Below are 21615 nucleotides of genomic sequence, written 5' to 3'. Positions count from 1 at the left end.
GGGTTTTAACCTTTTAGGCTGAGGAGAGCACAAAACTCAGGTCTCCCACTTCTTGGGTGAGTCCCCAAACCAGTAGTCTATTGTATAAAAGGTAGGTACCACCTGGGGCAGCCATGCTTTAAAAAGAGATGGTCTACAACTGCATTCTGTGAAGGGCTTAATCCTGTGTGTTCACTGCACTCTGAGCATGGCTGTTGGATCAGACCTTTCAGAGGGACTTAGATGCAGTTGTACCTTTTCCTGGGCCTCAGTCAGGCTAAAGCAGGAGCTAGATGCTCAGCTGCTCAGACTGGGGCACTTCTGGGCATGCACAGAAACAGAAAGTTAGATGTCTAGAGAACTTTAGGGTAAAACAGAAATGTTTCACTAGCCAGTTCAGCAACTCCAGGATTACATGGTTAATGAGTAAGGGTTTTTTTTCCCCTCTTTTGAACTGAGGCACTTAAAGTCCACCTAAGTCCAGATCTTTTTTCCTGTAGACTCTGTTCTCTCCCTCATTGTCTTCACTTCACTTCCTCTTAGTCTTCCTTATGTACTCAGAAGTATTTTATAAAGTCAGTTATATTCCTTCACCAGCTGCTTAACACTCTTTAGCAAGTTTTTATCACTGCATTTTATTTCACTCTTCAGCCCCATTTAATTTCAGAGGGGCATGCAAAAGTTGCTTGTTTCTAATAACCTTCCTAGTGGTTGGTTCTTTTGATTGAGGTATCTGAACATAGCACCTTGACTCAGCATGATAACAAATTTATCTCAAATGTAGGCTATTGCTGATAGTATAGTGAAGTTAGCCTCCAGCTGCTTGTTTCCATTCACATTTTTGCAAGTCACTCATTAACGTTGTGTGAAATACTGTTGCTGAATAGCTCAAATATCTCTTGTGAAATTAGACCTCTAAACTGATTTGAATAAAGACTGACACTATTTTATTATTAAAAATGTTGAAACCAGTTGATATTTGACATAGAAATACATACTAGAACCACTGGGATGTGATGGAACTGATAAGAAATCAAACATACGTCAGATAAAGCCACAGTGCACAACTTCCTGGCAGAAGATAATGTATCATTCTTACCAAATGCATTCAAAGGAACAATGTGGCACACCTTAGGGATTTATGCAACAGAATTCACTTGTACAGAATCATCTCCTTCTTGATTTTCTGAGTGAATCTACATGAGATACATTAATGCTCATTAGCCTAATTTAATGAGCAATTAAGGGCACTTCTACATGTGTGGGATAACTTTAGTGCTAGGTCTGCCCAGCCACCAGAGGGCTGGCCTGAGCCCAGCATCAGGGCTCCTGGCTGGCTGCCTCTCCTCCCCCAGGGCTGGGTTGCTCTCTGGAAGCCCCTAGCTGCAGGCTATAAAAGCCAGCAACCATTTTGTGCCCTGGGACACACATGCACAAGGAACCTGGACAAATCTGTTGGTCTGTACAGGAGCTCAGCAAGCCTCATGTGCCCCCTGGACAGGACACAGGCTGCCTCTGCCTGTCCTGTCCCCTCTCCAGTGCTGCTGCTTTACCACAGATAAATGTTGAAAAGGGGTGCAGCAAGCTGCACCCAGACCTGAGATCCCTCCAGAGCTGCTGCTTGGCTGCCTCTGCCAGCAGGGTCAGTAGCTGTCTCCTGTGCTTATAGGTCCTATGGGAAAGTGTCTCTGCTGTGTGGCTCCCAGTCCCTGGCTGTGCCCCTGCACTGGATGCAGCTGGCAACCATCCAGGGCTCGCATCACAAGGATAGTCATGTGGGGACCCAGGGAGCCAGCGTGGGTTGACCATGTTGTCTTCCTCCTCCCCATTGAGCCCCAGTCCCTCCTGCATGTGCACTACCATTCCAGCCACTGGGGCCCCCAGCTGGTGCTCAGATGCCCACATTTGTGAGGCCCTGTTGGGTGGGATGTGGGAATGAAGGGACTCTCAGTTGCTGTGGCAGTGCTGAGTAAATATAAAGTTCTTGTGGGCACAGTGGATGGCTGTGACTGACTTCAGTCATCGGTCACATCATGCCCAAAAGTCCATGCCCTTTATGCGGCAGCTGACCTGAATTTTGGCACCGCAGGAACCAGGCCACACCCCTGTAAGTGCCACCATCAGGGGCAGCCTGTCCAAGTCCCCGCCCCTCCCTTATACCTTTGATGACACATCACTGGAGGAGGGGACCTTAGGAATTCAGTGCCCCGCCCCTTTCTCCTCCCTGGCTGCTGCATCCACTGGCAGATTGGGGAGCCCTGCCCAGTGGCTGCCTCACCTTTGGCCCACTGTGCACCATAGGCCATGGACACTGGGTGCAGCTGGATGCCATTATAGATGGGGAGGTCTGTGCTGAGTCACCAGCCTCACCAGTCCAGACACATGTTAAGTCCCTCACTGGGGGAGGGCCCTCCCAGTCCCCACACCTACTTCTGTCCCTGGCTGCAGCCCCTGCCCCTGCTCCCTGCTTGGCCCACCTGCAGTCCCTTTGCCCTGGGTTTCCACCCCCTACAGCATGCAGACAGGCAGGACACAGTTCAGAATTTTATTGAGCAACTCATGTCCCCTCAGCTGGGTGAGGAAGGGCCTCTCATATGCTGAGGAAGGCATAAATGCCAGTGGTGAAGTCCTTCTCAGCAGCAAGGAGCAGGGACATGTAACGCTGTGAGAGGTAGCCTCCCAGGTGGTGGTTGAAGTTTCAGGCACAGCCTTGTCCCCTGCTCTGTCATACCTCAGGACCCTGAACCAGGAGTTCAGGTGTGCCTGGGACACCAGGAGGATTATCATCAGTATGGTGTAGTGGCTTGGGCACCACTCAGCCTGCACAAACAGCTCATCATGAACTGCCTAGGGCACATGCAGCAGGGGCACACTTGGGGCACAATGGCAGTGTGGGAGGGCAGCTCTGGGGTGCCTCCCCAGATAGGACCCCTGTGGGGAGGCCAGAGGTACAGCCAGCTCCTTGCCCCAGTTGTCTGGCAGCCCTGTGTGCCCCAAGCCCAGGCATGGTGGGCTGGGGAGCAGCACAGCACAGCAGTTTGCCTGTAAGGTGGGGGGAGTGGGATCTAGAGCCATGCCAACTGGTGCTGCCAGAAGCCTCATCTGGCCTGCCCTGGGAAGTGAGCATGGGAGGCAGGCTGCTTGCAGCCAGCACCCACCAAGCTGGCTGCCAGCTACAGAGGAGCAAGGAGGAATGGGGGGCTCAGCCAGCAGCTGTCATGGCCCAGGCCTGCCTGGCCAACTTATCATGGTCTCTGGGCATCCATGCATGGCCAAGTCCAATCTGAGGCTGGGCAGCACAGGGACCCTAGTGCAGAGCATATTGTCTCTGAATTGTTGCAAAATCTCACAAAAGGCTTCTTTATCTTGCCTCTGTAGGGCCAACATCTAGATGCAGGGGAAAGCCCACAAGCTCCAGTGGGGATGCCACCTCAGGGCTGCTGCCACCCTATGCTGGAGTGGTCCAGATGTGCTGGCTGCACCAGCAGTGCACCAGAGACCAGACCCTGCTGCTTCAGCAGCTGGTGGTGGTGGCAGAGGAGCAGGAGGCATGGGAAAAGATGCAGGAGGTGCAGGAGCAGGCACAGAAGATTCATAGGTTTCATAGGTGTGGGAGCAGACCTAGTGAGTGGAGGATTTTGCCCAAGTGAAGGCAGGGGACTGGGCACAGTGGGACCACTGGGTCCACATGGAGGCTCTGGAGCTGGAGAACCTACAGCAGCTCCAGCAGCACTGTTCCTGGCACCATGTGGCTGAAGACCCAGCCCTGCATTACATTGCCACCTGATAGGGTCACCAGGGCCCCCAGATACATGGGGAAACATCCAGGGGGTGGGGTGCTGGGCATCTGCCCTAGGGCTATGCTCCATAGGCCACCCACTCCCCACTCTGGACTTGAACAGCTAAAATATTGTAAATAATTTTCAATATGTATATAGTTTGCCTCTTGTATATGGGTTTTTTAATTGTTGGTGGGTGGGGAGGGTGGTGGAGGGGCACTGTTTGTTGTGAGGGGAGGGGAGAGGGTGGGGGGCTGTGAGGGCAATACATTTGTTTTGTTTCACCCATGTGAGTGTCCTGAGAGTGGTGCTGGGGGTGGGCAGGGAGTCAGGTTTGTGGGTGCATGGCAGGTGGGTTGGAGTGGGGAGTACAGGAAGTACAGGAGGAGCATTGGGTAGAGCATCCTACAGCCAGTGCCCTGGCCCCTGCTGGTGAGTGCATGACTTTCCTGGGGGCTGGGTGGGGAGAGCATGGCCCCTCAGGACCGGCACCATAGCCAGCAGCAGTTCAGGGTGCTGGTCTTTGCTGGCAGGGGTTGGGCTGGAGCAATGGGGTGTTGGGCACCACTGGTGGGGGCAGGGACAAGGACAGCCCTGGCACAGGGATCTGCTGTGTGCTGCCCCTGTACTGGACATGTGCCTCTTGGGCAGGGAAGGGGCTAGCTAGGGAGCAGAGCTTCCAAGATGGCTGCTAGGTGCAGGTAGCCACGTGGCTAGAGACTGGAGCCACAGGGGCACATGGCAGGACTGGAGGGTCTTGGGACTAACTTTAGTGCCAAATGCACTCACTTTAGTCCCAAGTCTCTGCATGTGTAGATACCTGCCAAAAAATTGCTTAATGGCAATTAAATTTAGTCATGCTTATTTGCATGTGTAGACACACCCTATATGTATCTAAGTACTGCACTACTGAGAGAAGACTATTAATAAGCACCCAGAATTCCAGTTAATGATACTGTTAAAGGTTCAGCTGTAGACTTAACGCTTCAGCTGACGTAAATTCAAGTGGCGTTATTAAATGGAAAGCTTCCAGATCTATTCAGCTAAGGATCTGGGCTATAAAGTGCTGTTATGGGCTAAGTATTTATTTTATTCCTATTGAAGAAATCAACCAATCATTCTTTATAAACTTAAATGAATCTGAACATGAAAGAAAAAATCATTGATTGGCAATGCCATTCTTAGAAGCTGCAGAAGCTTCAAAACACTTTTGTATCATTTCCCTAAAGGCTACAGACAGTGTCCATTTGCCTATTTAGAGACGACATATGAGAACCAAGCTATGTTACTGGAAAACTGTAATATAGGTTTTCTTGACAGCAAATAACAGAAATAGCTTCTGCACCACTGCCTTAAAACAACTGTGATCTCCATCCATGTGCATCTAATACAAATTAAGGTTGTTACAGATACCAGCAAATTCAAAAAGCACCTTTCTCTGGAGTCAGCAAAATACTATTTCAGCAGTAGAAACAGAAATGTCAGGGGGCTGGTAGGGGGAGGGACTGGGCCCGGCGGGGGGAGACGACCTCAGGGGGGCTGGCAGGAGGAGTGGCTGGCCCCAGCAGGGGTCAGGGGGAGTGGGCGGGGCCGTCAGGGGTCCCCCCCATGGTTCCCTCCCCCCTACTCCAGCTCCCCTGACCCCTTACTCGCCAGCACTGGAACCCTGGTGCTGAAACACATGGCCTGGTCAGCCGTGTGTTTCAGCACCACCGTGTGGGCCAACCATAGAGATGCTCTGGCAGCCAGAGCGTCTCCATGGGGGACCCAGCCTCTGGTTTCCTCAGCTTTGCTTTTTTAAACTTCAATTTTTGTAGACCCCTGGATATCCAGGGGTCTAATTTTCTCCCCGTGCTGCAAATTTGCAAAAAAATGTGGAACATTTTTTCCTTCCCGCACTTGCCTGTTGCCCTGTCTCAAACGGGTTTGAGGCAGGGCAAGAAGCATGTGTGCGCTTGTCTGGATGCACCCCGTGGGTCTAGGGTTTTTTTGGATACAGCATAAGCTACTCTAGACTGCCAAGCCTGAGCTGCTTCTTGAGATGGTTGGAGGCTGACCTGGCTAAGTACAGATAGTCAAAAAGCCTGCAGCTGAATCAGTTCAATCTAGGCAGCTTTCTCTAAGCTGTGTAGGTTGAACTGATTAATACCAACTGAGCTGACATTCAGTTTTCAATTAGGAAAGGCAGGGAAAGGCCTGCACTGACCCAAGCCAGTAGGTTGGGGGGTGTGGGGTGGGGAAGGGAGGTGGTGCCAGAGCATTAGGGGGGTGCAAAACAGGCTGTATTCAATTTGGATTCAGCCTGAATCGGGGAGAGGGATTCATTTTGTTGATTCAGATCACTGTCCCGATTCAATTAGGCCAAATCTGAATCTGAATTTTCAATGCTGTTTCAGAGAATCAGCGATTTGGCCATAGACACAGCTTTAACTGTTTTTTCTATATACCTTGAGGTCTCAGGTGCAGCTTATGAATGCTGAGATGGTGAGGTGGATGGAGTACTCTCAGCTCCCTGAGGCCTCCCTGTGGTTGGGGGGAAGCCGGCCTGAAGTTCTCCTTCTCCCTCCCTCCTGTGCCAGCTGCTGAAGCAATCAGTAGCTGGGAAAGGGGAGGAGTGAAGAGAGAGGGCTGTTGGGGTCTGAAAACTCCCCACCACAAGGGTTTTCCTTCCCCCCTTGTGCTATGTAGATCCTGGCTAGGGAGGACTAGGGGTCTGTTCCCCTGTCTCCTTCTCCCTATGGGCTGACTGGCACAGGCAGGAAGCAGGCTAAAGAGCAGAGGGGTGAGGCAGTCCCTGCTTCACTGGAGCAGGCAGCATAGCCCAGGGCTGAAAAGTATCCTGGGATGCTGGGGACTGTGTAACTTGGACCAGGAAGGGATCTGGGACAGAAGTTCCATAAACTGGTTTGACCTAAATCAGTTAAGTCTGGTATTACATCCAACCATCTTAAACCACATTTAGTCATGTTGGAAGTGGTTTATGTGCACAGAACTTCTGTTCTGTTACAGGTTTAAACCAGTTTCTGATCACTTAAACTAGCTTCTGTTCCTAGCCTTAGGCACTAGGGCAGTGATTCCCAACCAGGGTGCCACATTATCCTAGGGGGTCATGACACCTTTTGAAGGGTGCAATTGGGAATTAGGAGATTAGCAAGATAAGCTGAAGGAGATAAGTGCAGGTTCTTCCCTTTATAGATCAACAGCATGCTCAGAAAGGCAGAAAATCTTTTGGCTGATACTGTATGCGTAGTGTACTGCTACTGCAGTTTTCAAACAGGTTATCAGGCACAAGAGTTAAGTCCTTAACTTTTTTTGACAACTTTAAGCTAACCTTTCAGATTCTCTCTGTCACACAGATTTAAGACTGCAGACCGCTAGTATTCTAGACCTGACCATTATACTCATTCTCTAAATTTGCTCCATTTGAAGATTATTGGGTTGTTCACTGAGCTGTGAACCTTTTATTAGATCAGCATTTTACTGACACCAAAACAAAGAATTCAGACTATGGTATCCCTATTTTCTGTGCTAGAGAATGAATTTTAAAAGATAGTGGTTTATTTCTAGGACCCTCTTCCTCACAAACTGAAAGTAACAGCCCAAACAGAACTTGTTTTACAAAGTTCACTCTAAGAATCCTCTCTTATTGGTAGAAATCTACAGTGCAAGGTACTCTTTGACATTTTGGCTGATCTACATCAATTCTCTTTGCAGCTCTGAGGAAAAAGAAAAGGAAAAAATATTGAAACACAGAACTTAGTTTTTAAAGTTCACTTTAACCAAAACTTAATGACAAATTAGTAATGAGTAAGTGTTAAATTACACTGTTAATTTCTTCCACTGCAATGCAAATCATTTACTTAATTGCTAAATAGTTATAGTATTGGTCCCATTGATTTCTACCAATAAGAGAGGATTCTTAGAGTGAACTTTGTAAAACAAGTTCTGTTTGGGCTGTTACTTTCAGTTTGTGAGGAAGAGGGTCCTAGAAAACTTACTCTAGCTGTAAAAGTTATACTCAAACTCAGTGAAGCAATTCAGTTTAATTTTGTAAACTCTGAAAATTATTCAATGTCATCCTGCATTTGTCATTTGGTTAAAACTGAGCATAATGTAACGGAAGTTTTGGTTTTATGTTGTACAAACACAGAAAATTGTTTTAGGAATACAAAATACATACTGGGTAATAACCAATCCAGAAAATTGAATTATTAACTCAATTACAAAACATAAGTGGGTTGATTATACTTCATTAGCATTTAAAAGGATCTTAAAATAGGAATATATAATTTTACTCCCACTTTAAGAAACACTTCATGCTGCCAGAGCCCAAGGTGATCTTCACACAAATGACAATCAGGTCCTAAATCTTAGTGGGGGGAGGGCAGGGGTGAAGACCTCCGCCAACAAACTGCATTGGGGTTTCATTATGTGTAGGTTCTAAGACAAAAACAACAAAACCAACTCTGATATAGGCAGATAGCAACTTCTTTTAAACTCAGTGGGAGTTGCTGCATTTAGCACTGTCTGAGCTAAAGCTCAAGCTTGCCCAGAATCACTAGATCCTATCTTCTTTTGTCTGAAGAAAGGTAATTGGCTGCTAGAATACAAGCTCATGTTTTTTTTTATCTTCCCTAAACTCCAAAGGTAGGTTTGGCTTTATTTACTAACATCCTTTACAAAGGAGACGTATCCAATTCTGTCAGCAAAACCAAATAGCATTCGACAATCGCTCAGATATCACGCTGACAAGTTTGACATGTTTTATTTCAAGGACACACACCCTTGACTATGCTATTGCCTTAGCTCTTCCCTTGCTCTAGTCTATTTTCCTCCTGCAGTAAGATCATTACCTTTTTCAATGCCTTTTTTTTCCAGTGATTTACATTTTTCACTTTATTTAGTCTAAGACGGCATGAAACGTGCATTGCGGAGACCAACTGGCGGCTACAGGAATGGTGCTTCGAGGAGGGCTTTGGCTTCCTCAGCCATGACCGGCACATCACGACGAGAGACATGCTGGGATGGGACGGGCTCCACCTTTCCCCTAAAGGTAAGCGTGTGTTCTCTTCTAGGTTGGTGGACCTCCTCCGGTGGGCTTTAAACTAGGCTCGTCAGGGGAAGGGGAAGATGAGGGCGGAGGAAACATCAGACTGCCAGACCAGACAGCACCCACAACTACAGCCCAGCCCAGACCGACGAGCGAAGCAATCAAACAGGTAAGAGGGAGGGGCCAGGGTAATGCTGGGACTAGGGGGTCAGTACACACACCCACAGGAGGCCTCAAATTCCTCTACACAAACGCTCGTAGTATGGGCAACAAGCAGGAGGAACTCACCCTCCTGCTGGCTGACACCAGCCCGGACATAGTGGGGATTACAGAAATGTGGTGGGACGAAACGCATGATTGGGCAGTCAATGTCAAGGGCTATAGGCTGTGCAGGAGGGACAGAATAGGAAAGAGAGGTGGGGGCGTGGTGCTCTATATTAAGGAGGAATACACTTCATCATACTCCAGCTGCGGCCTGACCAGTGCCACATAGAGGGGGAGGATCACCTCTTTGGACCTGCTCGAGATGCATCTGTGGATGCATGACAAGGTGCGGTTGGCCTTCCTAACTGCCTCCCCACACTGCCGGCCCATGTTCATCTTGGAGTCATTGATGAGCCCAAGATCCTTTTCCACCTCCGTGCTGACAAGAGGGGAGTTCCCTAACCTGTAGGTATGGTGCCGGTTGTTCCTCCCCAGGTGCATCACCTTGCACTTGTCTGTGTTGAAACCCATCCTATTCTTGTCCGCCCACCCTTGTAACCTGTCTAGGTCTGATTGTAGCCTGTTGCATCCTTCCAGTGTGCCCACCTCCCCACACATCTTAGTGTCATCAGCAAATTTGAACAGGATGACCTACTTCCAGTTACAAACCACACTAAGCTCCTTGGTAGAGAAAGATTTTTGAGGTCAGTGTTGGATCACTAGAGTCCAAAACTCCAGGTCCTCATATTGGAGGCCCTGCTTGATAGCAGAGGTCAGATTACAGTGGTAAAACAATCCACTTTAAATCTGAAACAAGCCAGTTGCAGGTCTTTCTTTCTTTATGGTAATATTTTCTAATTTATTGTCCAAATCTGATACTCCTTTATTCCTCTGTCTCCCCAGTCCAGCTCCAGTTCTTCCCTTTTGGACTGTTTTATTTTCTTTTTTTACTTTGAGGGCATTGCTAGTTTTTGGGTCATTTGGGAAAATTAAGGAAAACGTTACATACAAAGTGTCAAAGAAAAATCTTTGGTTTCAGATGCCGATAGCAAAAAGGTCAAAAGGCTAACAAAACATATTTCATCATTATAGTTCCTTATCCAACCCCCCCCCAGCTTAAATGTAAAACACATGCGCAGTCAATCTCGCATGAAACCTAAGAACACACAGAGTCTGTTCACAGTCATGATTGGCAGTCCTGTAATTATTCAGGCCTGGAGTGTTGTAATAGGCTACCCTGTAAACTATAACTTTGGAAAGATTTCAGCCTTCAGTGGAGACCTCCACGCATGCCCAGGAGACATAGTCAGTGATTTGGCCAGTCGCTGACCTCTCCCCACCTATGGTAAAAGTTTTCAGGTGTATTTGTTCTGCCGGCTCGTTCGTTCTCATCAAGAGCTCACGAAAATCTTCAGATCAAAGTTACCTGTATGCTTTGCTTAAAATCTGCACCACGCAGTTTGTAATCTGTGCAACCAAAATATCTGCATGATGAACTGAATAGCTCACCTTCTCTTTCTACACTGTGCAACCACAACTTCCTTCCTACACTGCAACCTCCTGTAGTGTAAGTAAAAATAAACTTTCTGTATAACCAAGAGCGTTAAACTTCCTGACTCCTCTCGCTTACCCACCTGTCCAACTACCTACCCCACCCGCGTCCAGCCGGTCGTGTCGATCCAGGCTGGCAGGTCAAGGGTATACCGGTCCTCGGATGCGACACAAAGCAGGTACATGATCACAGATACTGTATCTAAAGATGGTCATTTTATCAGGAAAAGGTGAACTGTAATAGATAAAGACTTTATTCAAACATAAACATCACAGATAATAGAAATGAATGTTCAAAAGGTTGCTGGCAAAGGAAATTGCTTTTTATATAAACGTAATCTCCCCCCCCACCAGTCAAGTTTGCCACAATGAGAATGCTTCAAGTTGTCTAGTTAAAATGTAGAACCCTTAAAAATGATATAGATTCCAGAATATGCAGGGCAAGGCTATACTGTACATATATTGGAGACTATACTGTGCATGAAAACTAAAGAGAAGTACATTATGGTTTTTCTTTTCTTTTTTTTTTTTGGATTTTTCAAGGTCTAATGAAGGGCTGTCCAAGTCTTGGCCCACAAGCTACAAGAGGGATTAACTTGTGGCCTGTAGGCTTTTGTCTGGGTGTTGCACCCCACACTGATCTGGCTTCTGTTGCTGCTCCTGAGGTCTCTGGGCCTTTTCTCCAGCTTCTGTTTTCTGGCTCTTGCCCTGGGTCAAGGCAGTGCAGCCCATGGAACCCAGGGCCCGAGGGTCCCACATAGTAGGGGATGCTGCATGGTTGTGGTGGTGGGAGCGGGGGTCTGGTAGAGCTTACACAGCATGCAGCCCCTGGCTACTTGGAATTTGGACAGCCCTGATCTAATGCAATGTTGCTGTGATGACTCTGAATTGTGCAGCTAGCTCTCAGTTAAATTTTTTAGCAGAGGTCTCCCTTGGTTACTCTGTCTTTGAAGTTGCCTGCTCTTAATCTCAACAAATCAAACTATTTCCACCCTTTCAGACCTCACAGAAACACTCCTGGGGAGAACAGAAGCCACAATATTTGGTTGCTACCCCTACATTATATATCAGAAAAACAGTCTCCTTTTCCAGTGGCCTTTGCACAAGGACACTATTTAATTTAGTTTTTATCATTGCCTTTAAATTCCCTTTAAATTAATAAATTTTAAATATTCACATTTCAAATAACTAAAATCTCAAAAGAATATAGGACATGTGACTGCTATAACCAGTCCCACATGAATTATGTATAACTCTCCTAAATCTTTCTGTGATATAATTTCTAGTCTGCATATGACTAAATAACAGTAAGTTGGTTAGTTTTTCAAATCAAATGGAATGCAGAAAATGGAAAATTATCCAGTTGTAACACACGAGTTCCTAACTCCTCGCCCTGCTTCCTTACCCACTGAGTGAATGGGATCATGCCACAGGAGCAGTACCAGGGACTTTAAGCCCCCCGCAAAAGAATCCTGTTCCTCCCCTGCTCCTAGCACCTACTCCCTTCCCCTCCATCCTTAGCAGTACATCACCTTCCCCCCTTCCTATCCTTTCCCTTTCCTGCCTGCTGCTGACTGTCTCCCTTCTGTCCTTGGCTGATCCAAGAGTAGGGGATCTGCTTCTCCTCAGCTCCAGGCAGGAACAGTGGCAGCAGCAGTGGCAGCAAAAAGGTTCCTCCTCCTTGCCCATTTGCCCCAGGTTGTGGTTTGGGAGAGTTGTGAAATAAGGGCTCCAGATTCACTGTGGCTGGGCTCAGCAGGGGACAGCAGTGGTGGTGGTGGTGGTGGGTGTGTCCCTCTGCCCCCTCACACTTATTCCTGGGCTTGAAGAGAACACCTGGGAATATGGGCAGAGAGGAGGAACCCACCTCCACTGCTGTAACCACTGATTCCAGCTGGACTGAGTCTGGAGCCTCTATCCTCTCACCCTATTCCCAAATCTGCTGGGGACAGTGGGGACTGTGGCTGGCAGGCCAGGGTGGGAAAAGAAATGGAAGAGGACAGTTCTGCAGAGAAGGGAGGGAGAACTGAAAGCAGGGAGGTGGGGTGTCAGGATCTTACCTTTTTGGGGATTTAAAAAAATCCCTCATAATGCTGGGGCTGACCTGGCATCTGAAAAGGCAACCATTGCAAGGCTGGGGTTGGCCTGATGTCTGAAAAGCCCCTCATCACCAGGCCAGGGTTCACCTGGTGTTCGAAAAGGGCCCCATTGTAATGCAGGGTTGGGTCCCAGGGTCAGGTCCACAAGGGGGTGTTTATCAGATAGAATGAACCACATTCATTTCCGTTCCACAGTTCTGAAACATAGAATTATAGAAAATTAGGGTTGGAATGGACCTCAGGAGATCATCTAGTGCAACCCCCTGGTCAAAGCAGGACCATCCCCAACTAGATCATCCCAGCCAAAGCTTTGTCTAGCCAGGTCTTAAAAACCTCCAAGAATGGAGATTCCACAACCTCTTTGGGTAACCTGTTCCAGAGTTTTGCTACCCTTCTAGTGAGAAAGTTTTTCTTAATATCAAACTTAAACTCACCTTGGTGCAACTTGAGACCATTGCTCCTTGTTCTGTCATCTGCCACCACTGAGAACAGTCCAGCTCCATCCCCTTTGGAAACCACTTCAGGTAGTTGAAGGCTGTTATTAAATCCCCTCTTAGTCTTCTCTTCTCTAGACTAAATACACCCACTTCTCTCAGCCTCTCCTCAGAAGTCATGTACCTCAGCCCCCTCACCATTTTCATTGCCCTCTGCTGGACTCTCTCCAATTTGTCCACATCTTTTCTGTATGGGGGACCTAAAACTGGATACAATACTCCAGATGTGCTGTCAGTGGTGCTGAATAGAGGAGAATAAACACTTCCCTTGATCTGCCGGTAAGACTGCTAGTAACACTGCAGCCCAGTATGCCGCTAGCCTTCTTGGCAATAAGGACAAACTGGTGGCTTATATTCAGCTTATTGTCCACTGTAACCCCCAGGTGCTCTTCTGCAGAGCTGCTGCCCAGCTAGTCAGCCCTGAGCCTGTACTCGTGCATGGGACTGTTCCATCCTATGTGCAGGACTTTGCTCTTGTCCTTATTGAACGTCATGAAATTTCTTTTGGTCCAGTCCTCCAATTAATTTAGGTCTCTTTCAATCCTATACCTACCCTCCTCCAAGTCACTTATAAAGATATTGAATAAAACTAGCACCAAGAACGATCCCAGGGGGACTCTACTTCATGCTGGCTGCAAACTAGACATCGAGTCATTGACTACTACCTACTGAGCCCAGTGATCCATCCAGTTTTCTATCCACCTTACAGTTCATTCATTGAAGCCATACTTCCTTAACATGTTACATCTTACCATAGGAGGAGCAGCAGGGAGACTTTAAGACTCCCCAGAAGGTAAGATCCTTTCCCTCCCCTGCTCCTAGCACCTACTGTCTTCCCATCCATCCTCAGCAGTGTGAGGGAGAGAAGGAGCGGCAGGCTCCGGGCTCCACGCCCAAGTGGAAACCCACTAATCACGCACCCACAGGCCCAAGATGCTGGGCGGGAACTCACCTTTCCCAGGTGTGTGGGGAAGGGAGGGGCCAGCACTGCAGGGGCCAGCATAAAAGAGAGACCAGGACCGGCAGGCAGTGGCAAGATGGAACCGGAAGAAGGCGGTTGAGAGACTGAAGCTGATCGGAGCACGTTGCAGTGGATACGAGCAGCGCTCAAACGCGGTAGGAGCCTGCGGAGAAGGGGTAAGCCCCAGCAGGGCTTTTGAACCCGGGCAGCTGGCCTTGCAGGGCTGCAGACTGTTTGTTGCTGTCCGAGAGTGGCTGGGACCCGGCAGAGGCTGAATACCCTACAGACTCTAATATAAGGACAATCACTGGCTGTGGGAACCGTAGCTCCTGTAATAAGGGGCAGAGCAGCCCCCAGGGAGTTTTAACTATAAATAGAGGAGCTCAGGGAGAGCTAGTGAAGTGGTCTCGACCCCACAGTGTACAGGGGAATATCGGAGGTCATCTGCTGAAGGCTGAAGCAGCCGCCCCGATCCAGCGACCCCTGGCCATAGCATTTGTGTTTACCTGTACATTTTCTTTCATGGACATTCTGGGTGATCTACGGACACATGGCCTGACCAGATAGGCGGCCACTTCCCGGTGGAACGGGCGAGGGTGTAGGGGTGGCGGAACCCTCATCAGCGCGGGACCCGTGTGAAGCTGAGGAGTCTCACATTTGGACGACACACGCCGGACCATCTGAACAATTCCATTAACATCAAAGTCGTGGCAGACGAGGCAAGCACATGAAAAACGCCCAACACCAGGTGAGCCGATCCTTGATGACCAGTATGCTGCCCCGACGCGGGGAGGCGGTAGTGGCCTACCCTGACAAGCAGTACATACCCTCTTCCTCCTTCCCTGCCTGTCTGCTGCCACTGTCCCCACTGTCCCTGGCTGATGTCCCCCTCCATCTTCCCTGCAGGCACTACCATTCAGTTCACTTAAAATTCCTTTTCAATCCTGAAATGTTTATTTCAAAATATTTTTTCTCCTTTTTCATTGGTCAGAGACATTCCTAATTCCCTACTGAGGTATTCTGAGAAATTCTGTTGGATGAAATTTTAACAGACATACTTGTACACTTACCAATGTACAAAGAAATATTGCTACTTCAGCATAGCTGGGGAAATATAAGACCATATAGTTGCTGGTATTCGTTAGTGTCAGAGATTGGAGAAACTTGTGTAATCATATCTTCCCTGCTGAAAGGCAGTTATATGAATATGTGTAATCTTATTTTCTCTGTTTTGTAAATAGGACTGAATATAAAAATATTTTAGTGAGTCCAAATTTAATACTGTGTAGTAAAAGATAACTGTACTAAAATTAATAGGTTTTATTCAGTACTTTTTACTCGGGATGTTTGGATTCATTTTTCATATATTTTCATCATTTTTTCTTTTTTATCTAAACATTTCCTTATATTGTTCTACTCTATTATTGCTGGCTTTGCTGTGTTACTTGGAGTATATAGAAAGTTTATTCTCAAATATAATGACAACATAATTCTTAAAATTCAGTTTAAATTAGCTATAGAGTAAAATAATGAAGTATATTGAGAATTTCAGTAGTATTAGAAGTGATGCATTTTTCTACCAGAAATATCATAGCTGAAAAAGAGTAGGGCCATCTGGATTCAAGTCTGATATCTGCAGATTGTTCAAGGGGATACATTTGCCAAATTAGCAAAAGCGTTAGAAAAACACAACTAAGAACTATGTATTTCAATAATAGGGTTTGTAGGCAAAAATGCTAGGAACATTAAAAAACAGTTAATTTAATCTCATCTTTGTAATTTTTGTCCAGAGAGCCAGCCTTGAATTTTCTGTTGAGTAATTCAACCTGTTACTTTTAGGCACTTAATAACTCCCCTGCCCACTAAACTAAATAATTCCTGGTCACCATGTGTAGAATTACAGACCTTCTTAAAGAGAAGGGATTTAAGAAAACTTTGGCAATATAAATCAAAACAGATTTTTACACAATTTGAATTCAGGTTCCATTGTCCTTGTTTACCAAGGACCATAGCTTCTGCGGCACTTCATATAGCACACAGATGTATATAGCTAAATAATATATTGCAAATAATCATTCTCTCCCTTCTGCAGATTTACACTCTTTAAATACTTGTAGGGCATCCCTTCTTTAGCAGGTTCCTCTATCTTCCCCCTTTATATCTATGGAATAGATATTGTAAACTTAAGTGGGTTTTGACCATACAGCTCTTTATAATGTAAGTCATTTTCTCTAATTGCTCAGTGATACTGAAGTTTCTTTTCTTTCTCTTCCAGCATGGAAGCCTTTTTGCACTTCAAAGGGAGCATCTACATGAGACACTACTGCACAGTGGTTACTGCACATTTATTTAGGACTTGTAGAAGCAAGTCCTAAATAAATGTGCAATAACTGGAGTTACTGTGCAGTAGCACCGGCAAATGTGTTTTAAATGATGGTACTGCACATTAGCTTAATTATACTGCACAGTAGTGTATTATCACTGTCTGTGCTGTGATATGCTACTGCATAGTATTATTCAGCTACTGTGCAGTCAGCATCTTGTGCACATATGCCCACCTATATATATATATATATATATAAAAACCAGTTGGTATTTGCAGAACTTCTGCTGCTATAGCTGGCTTAATACAGAAGTTTATTAGGACAGAATTACAAAAACTCAGCTGTTCCCTTAATTCCCAAGCAGAGACTTTAAATAAAACTTCTTTAAAACAACTTGTTAATTAGATCCCAAATCAGTCCTAAAGCAGTCAACAGGGCTGTCATTGCCTGTTTGTAGTCGCTCACCCCTCAAGGCAAAGAACTGTTACACATAGGACTTCTATGGATATGGAAATTGCCCTCGTCTCTGAACAGCCACTAGTTTACACAGTGTGATGCAAGAGAGTGCAGGGCTCAGACAAACTGAACACCACTTCTGCACTCTTTGAAATGGGAGTATGTGGCTCAAGGGTTGCCAAAAGAGTGCTTGCCAGTTGAGCCAAAGCTTGGGCCTTCTGTGGTAACTCAAACTGATGAACGATGCTGTTGTACATTTCATTCCCTCCATTGTTACATTCTGATCTTATATTAATGCTTATATAGTAGTAGTAATCATATTTTCAACTTCCAACCAAACAAAGTTTATGGGAGGGCACACCACTATGAAAGACTCAAAGCAAGTGCAGGTTTCAATGAATGTAGTAAATGCAATTCCTCTTTTTATCAAAACTCCAGGATTACACAGAGAGGGCACTTCTGCTGCTATTTGTTATGAGTCAAACAAACAAGAGTATCATCAAGCTTTGCATATGAAACCCCAGCCATCGCTAAGGCCAAAGTTAAAATTTCACCATCTGTAAAACCCGTACAACCAGGCAACTCAGTACATTTTTTACCCACTATGACCAGAATAAAAATCGTAACACAAATACGTAAAAGTCCAGTAAACTGAAATTATTTGCAGGAAGCAGATATCTAGTTGGAGGAATCTGACTTAATTTGTCATAACATCTTTGAGTTTGTTAAATTTGTTTCTACTCCTTTCAAATATTGAACCCAAAACACATAGAAATCTGAGATTTTAAAGCAAGTTGTTTCTAAAACATAGTAAATCATTACATATAGTAAATTCATTAGAACAGCTATCTATATTTTGTGTATTTTTCTCATCAAAAATAATTTTATTGCCTTTTTAGGGTATTGTAATAAAGTAACAGTATAACGAGTCCGTCATACTAATGGCAAGTCATCCACAGTATCACTTACAAACCCAGCACTATTTAATGCCATAATTATACCATAATTAAGATACTGCAGCTGATGTATCAGTACTATAATTATCCTAGCCTTTATTGCGGTAGATGAAAAGACTATTTCCAATGGTTTCTATAATTACCATACTGTTAATATATAGCACTACTTGTCTAAGTGTACATCTCATGCATGTAATTACACTGGTCACTGATTCTGTTTTTGCTGTTCTTCCCTATCAGTGTCAAATCTCCCTTTCTGTGTATGGTACAGTGAGTAACTAGTCATAGTAAGTTAACTACTGCTGAAGGAATAATACTGTACATGTATGTACACAGTGGGTTTCTCTACATGGGGCCCTTTTAAGTGGGATTAGCCAAAATTGCCATTTTAAAGGAGCATTAAGGTCACATATTCACATGTGTGTGCCCTTAACATGCCTTAAAAATGGCAATTTTAGTTTAATCTGACCTAAATTTGATATCTGCTTAAAGCAAATACCAAATTTAAGATGACATAGTTAAGCCACATTAGCCCATGTGGAGACACTTAGTCCACACTAACACAGTGGAAGCACACTGCATTAATGCACATTAGCACACTTACACATGCACTAATGTGGCTTAGCTTTGCCAGCCTAAATTCAATGTGCCTTAATGTGCATTAGTGCGTCTATGTGTAGACATGTACCTAAATCGCCTTAATGCGCCTTAAAGGTGCATTAAGTTTAGGTGCCTGTGACTACACATGTAAACACGCCCAGTGGTGAGGGCATATGATTAAATTGCTATAAATTCCCTCTTTTCACAGGAAGAGAGGGAAAGGAAATTGATTATTTTGAAATAATTTACTGGGTAAAATGCATTCATCACATTTCCACCTCCTATGCGGTATCTACTCCAAGACTATATGGTCTGATTTTATTTAACTAAATAAGAAGTTGTTGTTTCTGCCAATTGCTATGCATTAAGATAATCTATTCCTGTTAGGAAAAATATCCCCCCAAACCAATAAATCTTTTTTCTAGGAGGGATTATATCCATTTCTGTGTTTGTAAAGTGCCTAACACTATAGGTAGATGCCCTTGTGCACTACTGTAATTGAAATATGAAATATTGCACATAAAATATTACTCTACCACTACAGCAAATGTGTTTTTGTTTATGTGATAATTAGCATATGAATTATTAAAAAGTAATAGGGTTCTCTGGGTTCTTCTCAGAAAATCTTTTCAGGACATTTGCTCTTCTAGCAGTTAACATTTTCTCTTTCCCCCTCCCTCTGTTTAAATTACTGTATGAGAATCTGCACTCACTTAAAAGGGACTGCCAGCATGTGCAGCTTTGCTAAAAAGGGAAAAGACTAGTTTTCTCAAACCTACTTTCAGGTTTGGCTCACTCAGGAAATCTGTGTTCAAAATAATTTCAGATTCCTCTTTATCAAGTTTTGATGAACTGCTGTATTGATATAAAGGCACTAATAACAATCACCCCTTATGTTTCATAGTTATGAATTTCTCTAACTATCCTTTTGGTGCATTTTAGTAGTTATTTTTCCAACTATGCATCTCAGAAAAAAAGAAATGTTTAGAATAAGCACAAAGATGCTATATTGTAACATGAGCAGTCTGCAGATGTGTAGCAGGGGTACCCTACATGCTGGGTAGATCTCTACCTGTGGCATGCACCGTGGTAGTCAGCCACAAGCTACAGCATTGGTTATTTTTGTATCCCCCACAAAAGGCAGTGCCTGGGGCTATTACCTCAGTAGCTCCCACCCCTGTTATGCTACTGGCAATCTGACAAAAGCATCAACTTTTCTCTGACTAAATGTCTTCAAAATCATAGGCAGGCAAGGTTCTTTGAGTAGATGTACATCTTTTATTAGACCAGCTGAGAAGTTAGAAAAAAGTTCTTAGCCAGCTTTTGTGCTGAGTTGCCCTTCTTCAGGCATGGGGAGTCTCCACTGTTCTGAGACCCCCAAGGAATGAAAGAAGCTGAAAGTGTAACAGGATGTTAGCGAGAAAGTAAATATGTGGAAAATAGCAAAACAAAAGGTAAATCAGGGAAGGGAGGGGAGAAAAAAGCAGGGGGAAAAGCCAAAGGTGAGTAAGGGAGACTCTACAGTGGTAGTAATTCAAGGTGAAAAAGAGGCTGTCGGTGAAAAAGGAAATAGGTGGACATTAGGAAGACAAAGGGCAGAAAAGTAAGGAAGGGGAGGGGAGAAAGGGAGGGGGAAGAGAAATGTAAAATGTCAGGTCCCCGGTGAATCAGATGTCAGGCAGATTGTAATGTGTCATAACTCCAATGTCTATATTGAGTCCATGCTTTTTTGTACTCAGTAGATTTATGAAGTGAAGTTTATAGACTTACCTATGAAATGTATTTTGTAAGTTCCCTTTGAGGATTAGAACTGAGAGACTGTGATTGTCTTGTGAAAGGTGTGTCCCCACTGGTAATTGGGTATTCTTGTCTTTGATAGATTTTCAGTGTGCATTTATTCTGGTGCACAGTTGTTGTTTGGTCTCTCCTATAGATTTTCCATCAGGGCATTTGGTGTACTGGTTGAGATGTATAACATTTCTAGAGATTCAGGTGTAAGATCCAGGAATGCTAATGGTTCTTTTGTGGGGTGTAGTTATTGTGGGAGTGGTGGAGATATGTTAACAGGTTTTGCATTTCTTGTCCTGGTATGGTCTGGATCCATTAGGTATGGCTTGAATCTTAGGGAGTTTGCTTCTGGTGATGAGGTTCGTGAGGTTCAGTGCTTGTTTAAAGGCTAGGATGGGTGGTTCTGGAAATATCTCTTTAAGAATTAGGTCTTCTTCTAGTGTGGGTTGCTACTGTTCGAGGATTGTCTGTGTAGGTTCCAGGGAAGGGTGGTATGTCACAACTAACGGTGTGCGATTTGTGGGGGTTTTCTTTTTGTACTGCAGCAAATCTTTGCGTGGTATCTGGGTGGCTCTTTCAAAAGTGCAATCTCTCTCTCTGGAGGAGTGTCCTTATTGGGTGAAGGCCCTTTTGAGATTGGTGAGGTGGCGATTATGGGTATTCTCCTCAGTGCACGTTCTGTAGTATTGAAGAGCTTGGCTGTAAATTACAGCTGTCTTGGTGTATTTAAGGTGATTGCTGGTTCTGTGTAGATATGTATGTGGTCCTTGGGTTTCTTGTATATGGTGGTTGTATTTTACCATTTTGGATATTGATCATGGTGTCAAAAAAGAAATGATGGTGTTAGAGTATTGCGTTCAAATCATAGCAATTTTTGTACACAACGAACTCATGACAAACACACTTATGTTTCCCCCCTATTTTTTTGAAAGGTGCTGATTTCTTCTAATATTAATCATTGCTTGTGCTGAATTACAAGACAATGTTCTGGGGGAAAAAAATCACATACTGTGCAGCAATGAATGATTGAAAAAGCTGACATCAAATTCAGGACCTTTTGGGCTTTACTTGTCCTTTGTTATAAACAAAAATCCATGCTGCTTCTAACTGTTCACTTTCTTAAGCTTAACATATATTTGAATCATTATTCTGAAGGAGTAATAAAGAAGTAAACTGTTTTACAGAACCCATGGCAGTGTGGGCCCAAACATACTGTACGCCATTTTGTACATCATACAAAAGGATAAAACAGGATACTACTGTAGTATTAAGGTCTGGATTCTGAGCAGGTGCAGGAGACAAAAGGAGGTAGAAGCTTGTGTATCAGAGATTGCAGTGAAGTCAATCTGTAACAAACATCTGATTAGTTTCCTG

The sequence above is a fragment of the Crocodylus siamensis genome, chromosome 1, assembly GCF_052110815.1.
Source record: "Crocodylus siamensis isolate JL-2025a chromosome 1, ASM5211081v1, whole genome shotgun sequence".
Lineage (NCBI taxonomy): Eukaryota > Metazoa > Chordata > Crocodylia > Crocodylidae > Crocodylus > Crocodylus siamensis.
This window is presented reverse-complemented; position numbering follows the sequence as displayed.